We start from the raw sequence: 16,516 nt of genomic DNA, 5'->3' as shown, positions 1-16,516 counted from the left end.
ATGTTGGTCATGATAGTTAATAAAAGACTGACTGACTCGAACTCTACTAAAACCTGCTTTAGATCCTGGTGATAGCAATGTTCCATTCGAGGAAATTGCTGCCTTTGAGGCTGAAATGCACCATCTCTCGTATGAAAAATAGTGTTACATTCTCACGGTAGGAAGCTCATTTAACCTCTTCTCCTGCACTCTGTATGTTGGGCTCTGATACTCAAGATGGATTTTTGTTAAGGATAATCTGTCTTTGTACCCCCATCCCACTTTCAAAAAGGACACAGAGCTTTGACTGTTTCAGATTCCTTTACCATTCCCCCTCCTACGTGGCTGGCAGTCATGAATACGGATAGTAACCTACTGCATAACTTCTCATATCTCATCCTCCTGTGTGGTCAGCTTCCACAAGGACAATTGGTCCAGGGGGGCCTGACATCATAAAGCTAAAGCAAGAAGTTGTCTGACATGTGGTGCCATTCTGTTGCCTAGCAGTCTGACATCATAAAGCTAAAGCAAGATGCTTTCTGACATGAGAGCCACTCTGTTGCCTAACAAAGAGTAGGATACATTTATCTTGGTAATGATATGAGGTGCAGGGTAGACAGGATGCCCAACTGAAAGTGTTGATGGTAAGATGAAAGAAATTAGGACTTTATTTAGACTTCTATATTTGTATGAACGCAAGTTTGAGCATAAGAGTCTCAACTTCACTGTTGCTGAACTGGTAGGATTTGGCTAAAGAGAAGATGGAAATGATGCTATTCATAGTTTCTATCATTCCCGTTAACTGTAGCATAACCCTTCCTCTCTCAACTTATCAGCTGGCTTAATTTGTACTGGTGTACCATATCCTAAAACTAAAGAAGTGAGAATGGTGCGCTGCCACTTGGCTGGCAAAAAGATCTATGTCCTAATGTACGTGCTACAATTGTTTAGAGAGTTTTAGCAAATGAGTCAAGGGAATGCAGAGAAGTATGGGAGGTTATAAACACAAATTGAGATTTGATTTTTTTATTGAGCTGTCTATTTTCACAATAAAACAGACTCCATAGTATAGATCTGGTAACCCTTTATATAAATCAAAACTTTTTGTATTGCTTATATTAAATGTACTAACAGTGGACTTTTCCATCTGCAGATTATACTGAATGACCAGCAGTGGCAGTGTTTCACAGCAGAGTTTCTCTGAATTGCCGAGACTGAAGCAAAAAAAAAGGAAGTCTTCTGGCATAGTGCATCATTTTACCAATTTACGTGGTAAGTAAAACGCCCAATCATTCTTTTAGGCATTAAAAAGATGTTCATAGCAACGGAATGTCCTCACTACTTTATAGTGGAAACCTGTGCCTGAATATCATTTCTGTCAAGAAAGAAGTAATATGGATCACATTATGTTGGTCATGATAGTTAATAAAAGACTGACTGACTCGAACTCTACTAAAACCTGCTTTAGATCCTGGTGATAGCAATGTTCCATTCGAGGAAATTGCTGCCTTTGAGGCTGAAATGCACCATCTCTCGTATGAAAAATAGTGTTACATTCTCACGGTAGGAAGCTCATTTAACCTCTTCTCCTGCACTCTGTATGTTGGGCTCTGATACTCAAGATGGATTTTTGTTAAGGATAATCTGTCTTTGTACCCCCATCCCACTTTCAAAAAGGACACAGAGCTTTGACTGTTTCAGATTCCTTTACCATTCTCCCTCCTACGTGGCTGGCAGTCATGAATACGGATAGTAACCTACTGCATAACTTCTGATATCTCATCCTCCTGTGTGGTCAGCTTCCACAAGGACAATTGGTCCAGTGGTGTCTGACATCATAAAGCTAAAGCAAGAAGTTGTCTGACATGTGGTGCCATTCTGTTGCCTAGCAGTCTGACATCATAAAGCTAAAGCAAGATGCTTTCTGACATGAGAGCCACTCTGTTGCCTAACAAAGAGTAGGATACATTTATCTTGGTAATGATATGAGTTGCAGGGTAGACAGGATGCCCAACTGAAAGTGTTGATGGTAAGATGAAAGAAATTAGGACTTTATTTAGACTTCTATATTTGTATGAACGCAAGTTTGAGCATAAGAGTCTCAACTTCACTGTTGCTGAACTGGTAGGATTTGGCTAAAGAGAAGATGGAAATGATGCTATTCATAGTTTCTATCATTCCCGTTAACTGTAGCATAACCCTTCCTCTCTCAACTTATCAGCTGGCTTAATTGCTACTGGTGTACCATATCCTAAAACTAAAGAAGTGAGAATGGTGCGCTGCCACTTGGCTGGCAAAAAGATCTATGTCCTAATGTACGTGCTACAATTGTTTAGAGAGTTTTAGCAAATGAGTCAAGGGAATGCAGAGAAGTATGGGAGGTTATAAACACAAATTGAGATTTGATTTTTTTTATTGAGCTGTTGATTTTCACAATAAAACAGACTCCATAGTATAGATCTGGTAACCCTTTATATAAATCAAAACTTTTTGTATTGCTTATATTAAATGTACTAACAGTGGACTTTTCCATCTGCAGATTATACTGAATGACCAGCAGTGGCAGTGTTTCACAGCAGAGTTTCTCTGAATTGCCGAGACTGAAGCAAAAAAAAAAAGGAAGTCTTCTGGCATAGTGCATCATTTTACCAATTTACGTGGTAAGTAAAACGCCCAATCATTCTTTTAGGCATTAAAAAGATGTTCATAGCAACGGAATGTCCTCACTACTTTATAGTGGAAACCTGTGCCTGAATATCATTTCTGTCAAGAAAGAAGTAATATGGATCACATTATGTTGGTCATGATAGTTAATAAAAGACTGACTGACTCGAACTCTACTAAAACCTGCTTTAGATCCTGGTGATAGCAATGTTCCATTCGAGGAAATTGCTGCCTTTGAGGCTGAAATGCACCATCTCACGTATGAAAAATAGTGTTACATTCTCACGGTAGGAAGCTCATTTAACCTCTTCTCCTGCACTCTGTATGTTGGGCTCTGATACTCAAGATGGATTTTTGTTAAGGATAATCTGTCTTTGTACCCCCATCCCACTTTCAAAAAGGACACAGAGCTTTGACTGTTTCAGATTCCTTTACCATTCTCCCTCCTACGTGGCTGGCAGTCATGAATACGGATAGTAACCTACTGCATAACTTCTCATATCTCATCCTCCTGTGTGGTCAGCTTCCACAAGGACAATTGGTCCAGTGGTGTCTGACATCATAAAGCTAAAGCAAGAAGTTGTCTGACATGTGGTGCCATTCTGTTGCCTAGCAGTCTGACATCATAAAGCTAAAGCAAGATGCTTTCTGACATGAGAGCCACTCTGTTGCCTAACAAAGAGTAGGATACATTTATCTTGGTAATGATCTGAGTTGCAGGGTAGACAGGATGCCCAACTGAAAGTGTTGATGGTAAGATGAAAGAAATTAGGACTTTATTTAGACTTCTATATTTGTATGAACGCAAGTTTGAGCATAAGAGTCTCAACTTCACTGTTGCTGAACTGGTAGGATTTGGCTAAAGAGAAGATGGAAATGATGCTATTCATAGTTTCTATCATTCCCGTTAACTGTAGCATAACCCTTCCTCTCTCAACTTATCAGCTGGCTTAATTGCTACTGGTGTACCATATCCTAAAACTAAAGAAGTGAGAATGGTGCGCTGCCACTTGGCTGGCAAAAAGATCTATGTCCTAATGTACGTGCTACAATTGTTTAGAGAGTTTTAGCAAATGAGTCAAGGGAATGCAGAGAAGTATGGGAGGTTATAAACACAAATTGAGATTTGATTTTTTTATTGAGCTGTTGATTTTCACAATAAAACAGACTCCATAGTATAGATCTGGTAACCCTTTATATAAATCAAAACTTTTTGTATTGCTTATATTAAATGTACTAACAGTGGACTTTTCCATCTGCAGATTATACTGAATGACCAGCAGTGGCAGTGTTTCACAGCAGAGTTTCTCTGAATTGCCGAGACTGAAGCAAAAAAAAAAAGGAAGTCTTCTGGCATAGTGCATCATTTTACCAATTTACGTGGTAAGTAAAACGCCCAATCATTCTTTTAGGCATTAAAAAGATGTTCATAGCAACGGAATGTCCTCACTACTTTATAGTGGAAACCTGTGCCTGAATATCATTTCTGTCAAGAAAGAAGTAATATGGATCACATTATGTTGGTCATGATAGTTAATAAAAGACTGACTGACTCGAACTCTACTAAAACCTGCTTTAGATCCTGGTGATAGCAATGTTCCATTCGAGGAAATTGCTGCCTTTGAGGCTGAAATGCACCATCTCTCGTATGAAAAATAGTGTTACATTCTCACGGTAGGAAGCTCATTTAACCTCTTCTCCTGCACTCTGTATGTTGGGCTCTGATACTCAAGATGGATTTTTGTTAAGGATAATCTGTCTTTGTACCCCCATCCCACTTTCAAAAAGGACACAGAGCTTTGACTGTTTCAGATTCCTTTACCATTCCCCCTCCTACGTGGCTGGCAGTCATGAATACGGATAGTAACCTACTGCATAACTTCTCATATCTCATCCTCCTGTGTGGTCAGCTTCCACAAGGACAATTGGTCCAGGGGGGCCTGACATCATAAAGCTAAAGCAAGAAGTTGTCTGACATGTGGTGCCATTCTGTTGCCTAGCAGTCTGACATCATAAAGCTAAAGCAAGATGCTTTCTGACATGAGAGCCACTCTGTTGCCTAACAAAGAGTAGGATAGATTTATCTTGGTAATGATATGAGTTGCAGGGTAGACAGGATGCCCAACTGAAAGTGTTGATGGTAAGATGAAAGAAATTAGGACTTTATTTAGACTTCTATATTTGTATGAACGCAAGTTTGAGCATAAGAGTCTCAACTTCACTGTTGCTGAACTGGTAGGATTTGGCTAAAGAGAAGATGGAAATGATGCTATTCATAGTTTCTATCATTCCCGTTAACTGTAGCATAACCCTTCCTCTCTCAACTTATCAGCTGGCTTAATTGCTACTGGTGTACCATATCCTAAAACTAAAGAAGTGAGAATGGTGCGCTGCCACTTGGCTGGCAAAAAGATCTATGTCCTAATGTACGTGCTACAATTGTTTAGAGAGTTTTAGCAAATGAGTCAAGGGAATGCAGAGAAGTATGGGAGGTTATAAACACAAATTGAGATTTGATTTTTTTATTGAGCTGTTGATTTTCACAATAAAACAGACTCCATAGTATAGATCTGGTAACCCTTTATATAAATCAAAACTTTTTGTATTGCTTATATTAAATGTACTAACAGTGGACTTTTCCATCTGCAGATTATACTGAATGACCAGCAGTGGCAGTGTTTCACAGCAGAGTTTCTCTGAATTGCTGAGACTGAAGCAAAAAAAAAAGGAAGTCTTCTGGCATAGTGCATCATTTTACCAATTTACGTGGTAAGTAAAACGCCCAATCATTCTTTTAGGCATTAAAAAGATGTTCATAGCAACGGAATGTCCTCACTACTTTATAGTGGAAACCTGTGCCTGAATATCATTTCTGTCAAGAAAGAAGTAATATGGATCACATTATGTTGGTCATGATAGTTAATAAAAGACTGACTGACTCGAACTCTACTAAAACCTGCTTTAGATCCTGGTGATAGCAATGTTCCATTCGAGGAAATTGCTGCCTTTGAGGCTGAAATGCACCATCTCTCGTATGAAAAATAGTGTTACATTCTCACGGTAGGAAGCTCATTTAACCTCTTCTCCTGCACTCTGTATGTTGGGCTCTGATACTCAAGATGGATTTTTGTTAAGGATAATCTGTCTTTGTACCCCCATCCCACTTTCAAAAAGGACACAGAGCTTTGACTGTTTCAGATTCCTTTACCATTCCCCCTCCTACGTGGCTGGTAGTCATGAATACGGATAGTAACCTACTGCATAACTTCTCATATCTCATCCTCCTGTGTGGTCAGCTTCCACAAGGACAATTGGTCCAGGGGGGCCTGACATCATAAAGCTAAAGCAAGAAGTTGTCTGACATGTGGTGCCATTCTGTTGCCTAGCAGTCTGACATCATAAAGCTAAAGCAAGATGCTTTCTGACATGAGAGCCACTCTGTTGCCTAACAAAGAGTAGGATAGATTTATCTTGGTAATGATATGAGTTGCAGGGTAGACAGGATGCCCAACTGAAAGTGTTGATGGTAAGATGAAAGAAATTAGGACTTTATTTAGACTTCTATATTTGTATGAACGCAAGTTTGAGCATAAGAGTCTCAACTTCACTGTTGCTGAACTGGTAGGATTTGGCTAAAGAGAAGATGGAAATGATGCTATTCATAGTTTCTATCATTCCCGTTAACTGTAGCATAACCCTTCCTCTCTCAACTTATCAGCTGGCTTAATTGCTACTGGTGTACCATATCCTAAAACTAAAGAAGTGAGAATGGTGCGCTGCCACTTGGCTGGCAAAAAGATCTATGTCCTAATGTACGTGCTACAATTGTTTAGAGAGTTTTAGCAAATGAGTCAAGGGAATGCAGAGAAGTATGGGAGGTTAGAAACACAAATTGAGATTTGATTTTTTTATTGAGCTGTTGATTTTCACAATAAAACAGACTCCATAGTATAGATCTGGTAACCCTTTATATAAATCAAAACTTTTTGTATTGCTTATATTAAATGTACTAACAGTGGACTTTTCCATCTGCAGATTATACTGAATGACCAGCAGTGGCAGTGTTTCACAGCAGAGTTTCTCTGAATTGCTGAGACTGAAGCAAAAAAAAAAGGAAGTCTTCTGGCATAGTGCATCATTTTACCAATTTACGTGGTAAGTAAAACGCCCAATCATTCTTTTAGGCATTAAAAAGATGTTCATAGCAACGGAATGTCCTCACTACTTTATAGTGGAAACCTGTGCCTGAATATCATTTCTGTCAAGAAAGAAGTAATATGGATCACATTATGTTGGTCATGATAGTTAATAAAAGACTGACTGACTCGAACTCTACTAAAACCTGCTTTAGATCCTGGTGATAGCAATGTTCCATTCGAGGAAATTGCTGCCTTTGAGGCTGAAATGCACCATCTCTCGTATGAAAAATAGTGTTACATTCTCACGGTAGGAAGCTCATTTAACCTCTTCTCCTGCACTCTGTATGTTGGGCTCTGATACTCAAGATGGATTTTTGTTAAGGATAATCTGTCTTTGTACCCCCATCCCACTTTCAAAAAGGACACAGAGCTTTGACTGTTTCAGATTCCTTTACCATTCCCCCTCCTACGTGGCTGGCAGTCATGAATACGGATAGTAACCTACTGCATAACTTCTCATATCTCATCCTCCTGTGTGGTCAGCTTCCACAAGGACAATTGGTCCAGGGGGGCCTGACATCATAAAGCTAAAGCAAGAAGTTGTCTGACATGTGGTGCCATTCTGTTGCCTAGCAGTCTGACATCATAAAGCTAAAGCAAGATGCTTTCTGACATGAGAGCCACTCTGTTGCCTAACAAAGAGTAGGATACATTTATCTTGGTAATGATATGAGTTGCAGGGTAGACAGGATGCCCAACTGAAAGTGTTGATGGTAAGATGAAAGAAATTAGGACTTTATTTAGACTTCTATATTTGTATGAACGCAAGTTTGAGCATAAGAGTCTCAACTTCACTGTTGCTGAACTGGTAGGATTTGGCTAAAGAGAAGATGGAAATGATGCTATTCATAGTTTCTATCATTCCCGTTAACTGTAGCATAACCCTTCCTCTCTCAACTTATCAGCTGGCTTAATTGCTACTGGTGTACCATATCCTAAAACTAAAGAAGTGAGAATGGTGCGCTGCCACTTGGCTGGCAAAAAGATCTATGTCCTAATGTACGTGCTACAATTGTTTAGAGAGTTTTAGCAAATGAGTCAAGGGAATGCAGAGAAGTATGGGAGGTTATAAACACAAATTGAGATTTGATTTTTTTATTGAGCTGTTGATTTTCACAATAAAACAGACTCCATAGTATAGATCTGGTAACCCTTTATATAAATCAAAACTTTTTGTATTGCTTATATTAAATGTACTAACAGTGGACTTTTCCATCTGCAGATTATACTGAATGACCAGCAGTGGCAGTGTTTCACAGCAGAGTTTCTCTGAATTGCCGAGACTGAAGCAAAAAAAAAAAAGGAAGTCTTCTGGCATAGTGCATCATTTTACCAATTTACGTGGTAAGTAAAACGCTCAATCATTCTTTTAGGCATTAAAAAGATGTTCATAGCAACGGAATGTCCTCACTACTTTATAGTGGAAACCTGTGCCTGAATATCATTTCTGTCAAGAAAGAAGTAATATGGATCACATTATGTTGGTCATGATAGTTAATAAAAGACTGACTGACTCGAACTCTACTAAAACCTGCTTTAGATCCTGGTGATAGCAATGTTCCATTCGAGGAAATTGCTGCCTTTGAGGCTGAAATGCACCATCTCTCGTATGAAAAATAGTGTTACATTCTCACGGTAGGAAGCTCATTTAACCTCTTCTCCTGCACTCTGTATGTTGGGCTCTGATACTCAAGATGGATTTTTGTTAAGGATAATCTGTCTTTGTACCCCCATCCCACTTTCAAAAAGGACACAGAGCTTTGACTGTTTCAGATTCCTTTACCATTCCCCCTCCTACGTGGCTGGCAGTCATGAATACGGATAGTAACCTACTGCATAACTTCTCATATCTCATCCTCCTGTGTGGTCAGCTTCCACAAGGACAATTGGTCCAGGGGGGCCTGACATCATAAAGCTAAAGCAAGAAGTTGTCTGACATGTGGTGCCATTCTGTTGCCTAGCAGTCTGACATCATAAAGCTAAAGCAAGATGCTTTCTGACATGAGAGCCACTCTGTTGCCTAACAAAGAGTAGGATAGATTTATCTTGGTAATGATATGAGTTGCAGGGTAGACAGGATGCCCAACTGAAAGTGTTGATGGTAAGATGAAAGAAATTAGGACTTTATTTAGACTTCTATATTTGTATGAACGCAAGTTTGAGCATAAGAGTCTCAACTTCACTGTTGCTGAACTGGTAGGATTTGGCTAAAGAGAAGATGGAAATGATGCTATTCATAGTTTCTATCATTCCCGTTAACTGTAGCATAACCCTTCCTCTCTCAACTTATCAGCTGGCTTAATTGCTACTGGTGTACCATATCCTAAAACTAAAGAAGTGAGAATGGTGCGCTGCCACTTGGCTGGCAAAAAGATCTATGTCCTAATGTACGTGCTACAATTGTTTAGAGAGTTTTAGCAAATGAGTCAAGGGAATGCAGAGAAGTATGGGAGGTTATAAACACAAATTGAGATTTGATTTTTTTATTGAGCTGTTGATTTTCACAATAAAACAGACTCCATAGTATAGATCTGGTAACCCTTTATATAAATCAAAACTTTTTGTATTGCTTATATTAAATGTACTAACAGTGGACTTTTCCATCTGCAGATTATACTGAATGACCAGCAGTGGCAGTGTTTCACAGCAGAGTTTCTCTGAATTGCCGAGACTGAAGCAAAAAAAAAGGAAGTCTTCTGGCATAGTGCATCATTTTACCAATTTACGTGGTAAGTAAAACGCCCAATCATTCTTTTAGGCATTAAAAAGATGTTCATAGCAACGGAATGTCCTCACTACTTTATAGTGGAAACCTGTGCCTGAATATCATTTCTGTCAAGAAAGAAGTAATATGGATCACATTATGTTGGTCATGATAGTTAATAAAAGACTGACTGACTCGAACTCTACTAAAACCTGCTTTAGATCCTGGTGATAGCAATGTTCCATTCGAGGAAATTGCTGCCTTTGAGGCTGAAATGCACCATCTCTCGTATGAAAAATAGTGTTACATTCTCACGGTAGGAAGCTCATTTAACCTCTTCTCCTGCACTCTGTATGTTGGGCTCTGATACTCAAGATGGATTTTTGTTAAGGATAATCTGTCTTTGTACCCCCATCCCACTTTCAAAAAGGACACAGAGCTTTGACTGTTTCAGATTCCTTTACCATTCCCCCTCCTACGTGGCTGGCAGTCATGAATACGGATAGTAACCTACTGCATAACTTCTCATATCTCATCCTCCTGTGTGGTCAGCTTCCACAAGGACAATTGGTCCAGGGGGGCCTGACATCATAAAGCTAAAGCAAGAAGTTGTCTGACATGTGGTGCCATTCTGTTGCCTAGCAGTCTGACATCATAAAGCTAAAGCAAGATGCTTTCTGACATGAGAGCCACTCTGTTGCCTAACAAAGAGTAGGATAGATTTATCTTGGTAATGATATGAGTTGCAGGGTAGACCGGATGCCCAACTGAAAGTGTTGATGGTAAGATGAAAGAAATTAGGACTTTATTTAGACTTCTATATTTGTATGAACGCAAGTTTGAGCATAAGAGTCTCAACTTCACTGTTGCTGAACTGGTAGGATTTGGCTAAAGAGAAGATGGAAATGATGCTATTCATAGTTTCTATCATTCCCGTTAACTGTAGCATAACCCTTCCTCTCTCAACTTATCAGCTGGCTTAATTGCTACTGGTGTACCATATCCTAAAACTAAAGAAGTGAGAATGGTGCGCTGCCACTTGGCTGGCAAAAAGATCTATGTCCTAATGTACGTGCTACAATTGTTTAGAGAGTTTTAGCAAATGAGTCAAGGGAATGCAGAGAAGTATGGGAGGTTATAAACACAAATTGAGATTTGATTTTTTTATTGAGCTGTTGATTTTCACAATAAAACAGACTCCATAGTATAGATCTGGTAACCCTTTATATAAATCAAAACTTTTTGTATTGCTTATATTAAATGTACTAACAGTGGACTTTTCCATCTGCAGATTATACTGAATGACCAGCAGTGGCAGTGTTTCACAGCAGAGTTTCTCTGAATTGCCGAGACTGAAGCAAAAAAAAAAAAGGAAGTCTTCTGGCATAGTGCATCATTTTACCAATTTACGTGGTAAGTAAAACGCCCAATCATTCTTTTAGGCATTAAAAAGATGTTCATAGCAACGGAATGTCCTCACTACTTTATAGTGGAAACCTGTGCCTGAATATCATTTCTGTCAAGAAAGAAGTAATATGGATCACATTATGTTGGTCATGATAGTTAATAAAAGACTGACTGACTCGAACTCTACTAAAACCTGCTTTAGATCCTGGTGATAGCAATGTTCCATTCGAGGAAATTGCTGCCTTTGAGGCTGAAATGCACCATCTCTCGTATGAAAAATAGTGTTACATTCTCACGGTAGGAAGCTCATTTAACCTCTTCTCCTGCACTCTGTATGTTGGGCTCTGATACTCAAGATGGATTTTTGTTAAGGATAATCTGTCTTTGTACCCCCATCCCACTTTCAAAAAGGACACAGAGCTTTGACTGTTTCAGATTCCTTTACCATTCCCCCTCCTACGTGGCTGGCAGTCATGAATACGGATAGTAACCTACTGCATAACTTCTCATATCTCATCCTCCTGTGTGGTCAGCTTCCACAAGGACAATTGGTCCAGGGGGGCCTGACATCATAAAGCTAAAGCAAGAAGTTGTCTGACATGTGGTGCCATTCTGTTGCCTAGCAGTCTGACATCATAAAGCTAAAGCAAGATGCTTTCTGACATGAGAGCCACTCTGTTGCCTAACAAAGAGTAGGATAGATTTATCTTGGTAATGATATGAGTTGCAGGGTAGACAGGATGCCCAACTGAAAGTGTTGATGGTAAGATGAAAGAAATTAGGACTTTATTTAGACTTCTATATTTGTATGAACGCAAGTTTGAGCATAAGAGTCTCAACTTCACTGTTGCTGAACTGGTAGGATTTGGCTAAAGAGAAGATGGAAATGATGCTATTCATAGTTTCTATCATTCCCGTTAACTGTAGCATAACCCTTCCTCTCTCAACTTATCAGCTGGCTTAATTGCTACTGGTGTACCATATCCTAAAACTAAAGAAGTGAGAATGGTGCGCTGCCACTTGGCTGGCAAAAAGATCTATGTCCTAATGTACGTGCTACAATTGTTTAGAGAGTTTTAGCAAATGAGTCAAGGGAATGCAGAGAAGTATGGGAGGTTATAAACACAAATTGAGATTTGATTTTTTTATTGAGCTGTTGATTTTCACAATAAAACAGACTCCATAGTATAGATCTGGTAACCCTTTATATAAATCAAAACTTTTTGTATTGCTTATATTAAATGTACTAACAGTGGACTTTTCCATCTGCAGATTATACTGAATGACCAGCAGTGGCAGTGTTTCACAGCAGAGTTTCTCTGAATTGCCGAGACTGAAGCAAAAAAAAAGGAAGTCTTCTGGCATAGTGCATCATTTTACCAATTTACGTGGTAAGTAAAACGCCCAATCATTCTTTTAGGCATTAAAAAGATGTTCATAGCAACGGAATGTCCTCACTACTTTATAGTGGAAACCTGTGCCTGAATATCATTTCTGTCAAGAAAGAAGTAATATGGATCACATTATGTTGGTCATGATAGTTAATAAAAGACTGACTGACTCGAACTCTACTAAAACCTGCTTTAGATCCTGGTGATAGCAATGTTCCATTCGAGGAAATTGCTGCCTTTGAGGCTGAAATGCACCATCTCTCGTATGAAAAATAGTGTTACATTCTCACGGTAGGAAGCTCATTTAACCTCTTCTCCTGCACTCTGTATGTTGGGCTCTGATACTCAAGATGGATTTTTGTTAAGGATAATCTGTCTTTGTACCCCCATCCCACTTTCAAAAAGGACACAGAGCTTTGACTGTTTCAGATTCCTTTACCATTCCCCCTCCTACGTGGCTGGCAGTCATGAATACGGATAGTAACCTACTGCATAACTTCTCATATCTCATCCTCCTGTGTGGTCAGCTTCCACAAGGACAATTGGTCCAGGGGGGCCTGACATCATAAAGCTAAAGCAAGAAGTTGTCTGACATGTGGTGCCATTCTGTTGCCTAGCAGTCTGACATCATAAAGCTAAAGCAAGATGCTTTCTGACATGAGAGCCACTCTGTTGCCTAACAAAGAGTAGGATAGATTTATCTTGGTAATGATATGAGTTGCAGGGTAGACCGGATGCCCAACTGAAAGTGTTGATGGTAAGATGAAAGAAATTAGGACTTTATTTAGACTTCTATATTTGTATGAACGCAAGTTTGAGCATAAGAGTCTCAACTTCACTGTTGCTGAACTGGTAGGATTTGGCTAAAGAGAAGATGGAAATGATGCTATTCATAGTTTCTATCATTCCCGTTAACTGTAGCATAACCCTTCCTCTCTCAACTTATCAGCTGGCTTAATTGCTACTGGTGTACCATATCCTAAAACTAAAGAAGTGAGAATGGTGCGCTGCCACTTGGCTGGCAAAAAGATCTATGTCCTAATGTACGTGCTACAATTGTTTAGAGAGTTTTAGCAAATGAGTCAAGGGAATGCAGAGAAGTATGGGAGGTTATAAACACAAATTGAGATTTGATTTTTTTATTGAGCTGTTGATTTTCACAATAAAACAGACTCCATAGTATAGATCTGGTAACCCTTTATATAAATCAAAACTTTTTGTATTGCTTATATTAAATGTACTAACAGTGGACTTTTCCATCTGCAGATTATACTGAATGACCAGCAGTGGCAGTGTTTCACAGCAGAGTTTCTCTGAATTGCCGAGACTGAAGCAAAAAAAAAAAAGGAAGTCTTCTGGCATAGTGCATCATTTTACCAATTTACGTGGTAAGTAAAACGCCCAATCATTCTTTTAGGCATTAAAAAGATGTTCATAGCAACGGAATGTCCTCACTACTTTATAGTGGAAACCTGTGCCTGAATATCATTTCTGTCAAGAAAGAAGTAATATGGATCACATTATGTTGGTCATGATAGTTAATAAAAGACTGACTGACTCGAACTCTACTAAAACCTGCTTTAGATCCTGGTGATAGCAATGTTCCATTCGAGGAAATTGCTGCCTTTGAGGCTGAAATGCACCATCTCTCGTATGAAAAATAGTGTTACATTCTCACGGTAGGAAGCTCATTTAACCTCTTCTCCTGCACTCTGTATGTTGGGCTCTGATACTCAAGATGGATTTTTGTTAAGGATAATCTGTCTTTGTACCCCCATCCCACTTTCAAAAAGGACACAGAGCTTTGACTGTTTCAGATTCCTTTACCATTCCCCCTCCTACGTGGCTGGCAGTCATGAATACGGATAGTAACCTACTGCATAACTTCTCATATCTCATCCTCCTGTGTGGTCAGCTTCCACAAGGACAATTGGTCCAGGGGGGCCTGACATCATAAAGCTAAAGCAAGAAGTTGTCTGACATGTGGTGCCATTCTGTTGCCTAGCAGTCTGACATCATAAAGCTAAAGCAAGATGCTTTCTGACATGAGAGCCACTCTGTTGCCTAACAAAGAGTAGGATAGATTTATCTTGGTAATGATATGAGTTGCAGGGTAGACAGGATGCCCAACTGAAAGTGTTGATGGTAAGATGAAAGAAATTAGGACTTTATTTAGACTTCTATATTTGTATGAACGCAAGTTTGAGCATAAGAGTCTCAACTTCACTGTTGCTGAACTGGTAGGATTTGGCTAAAGAGAAGATGGAAATGATGCTATTCATAGTTTCTATCATTCCCGTTAACTGTAGCATAACCCTTCCTCTCTCAACTTATCAGCTGGCTTAATTGCTACTGGTGTACCATATCCTAAAACTAAAGAAGTGAGAATGGTGCGCTGCCACTTGGCTGGCAAAAAGATCTATGTCCTAATGTACGTGCTACAATTGTTTAGAGAGTTTTAGCAAATGAGTCAAGGGAATGCAGAGAAGTATGGGAGGTTATAAACACAAATTGAGATTTGATTTTTTTATTGAGCTGTTGATTTTCACAATAAAACAGACTCCATAGTATAGATCTGGTAACCCTTTATATAAATCAAAACTTTTTGTATTGCTTATATTAAATGTACTAACAGTGGACTTTTCCATCTGCAGATTATACTGAATGACCAGCAGTGGCAGTGTTTCACAGCAGAGTTTCTCTGAATTGCCGAGACTGAAGCAAAAAAAAAGGAAGTCTTCTGGCATAGTGCATCATTTTACCAATTTACGTGGTAAGTAAAACGCCCAATCATTCTTTTAGGCATTAAAAAGATGTTCATAGCAACGGAATGTCCTCACTACTTTATAGTGGAAACCTGTGCCTGAATATCATTTCTGTCAAGAAAGAAGTAATATGGATCACATTATGTTGGTCATGATAGTTAATAAAAGACTGACTGACTCGAACTCTACTAAAACCTGCTTTAGATCCTGGTGATAGCAATGTTCCATTCGAGGAAATTGCTGCCTTTGAGGCTGAAATGCACCATCTCTCGTATGAAAAATAGTGTTACATTCTCACGGTAGGAAGCTCATTTAACCTCTTCTCCTGCACTCTGTATGTTGGGCTCTGATACTCAAGATGGATTTTTGTTAAGGATAATCTGTCTTTGTACCCCCATCCCACTTTCAAAAAGGACACAGAGCTTTGACTGTTTCAGATTCCTTTACCATTCCCCCTCCTACGTGGCTGGCAGTCATGAATACGGATAGTAACCTACTGCATAACTTCTCATATCTCATCCTCCTGTGTGGTCAGCTTCCACAAGGACAATTGGTCCAGGGGGGCCTGACATCATAAAGCTAAAGCAAGAAGTTGTCTGACATGTGGTGCCATTCTGTTGCCTAGCAGTCTGACATCATAAAGCTAAAGCAAGATGCTTTCTGACATGAGAGCCACTCTGTTGCCTAACAAAGAGTAGGATAGATTTATCTTGGTAATGATATGAGTTGCAGGGTAGACCGGATGCCCAACTGAAAGTGTTGATGGTAAGATGAAAGAAATTAGGACTTTATTTAGACTTCTATATTTGTATGAACGCAAGTTTGAGCATAAGAGTCTCAACTTCACTGTTGCTGAACTGGTAGGATTTGGCTAAAGAGAAGATGGAAATGATGCTATTCATAGTTTCTATCATTCCCGTTAACTGTAGCATAACCCTTCCTCTCTCAACTTATCAGCTGGCTTAATTGCTACTGGTGTACCATATCCTAAAACTAAAGAAGTGAGAATGGTGCGCTGCCACTTGGCTGGCAAAAAGATCTATGTCCTAATGTACGTGCTACAATTGTTTAGAGAGTTTTAGCAAATGAGTCAAGGGAATGCAGAGAAGTATGGGAGGTTATAAACACAAATTGAGATTTGATTTTTTTATTGAGCTGTTGATTTTCACAATAAAACAGACTCCATAGTATAGATCTGGTAACCCTTTATATAAATCAAAACTTTTTGTATTGCTTATATTAAATGTACTAACAGTGGACTTTTCCATCTGCAGATTATACTGAATGACCAGCAGTGGCAGTGTTTCACAGCAGAGTTTCTCTGAATTGCCGAGACTGAAGCAAAAAAAAAAAAGGAAGTCTTCTGGCATAGTGCATCATTTTACCAATTTACGTGGTAAGTAAAAC

Source organism: Lissotriton helveticus, chromosome 11 (genome assembly GCF_964261635.1).
Source record: "Lissotriton helveticus chromosome 11, aLisHel1.1, whole genome shotgun sequence".
In the NCBI taxonomy this organism is placed as follows: domain Eukaryota; kingdom Metazoa; phylum Chordata; class Amphibia; order Caudata; family Salamandridae; genus Lissotriton; species Lissotriton helveticus.
This window is presented reverse-complemented; position numbering follows the sequence as displayed.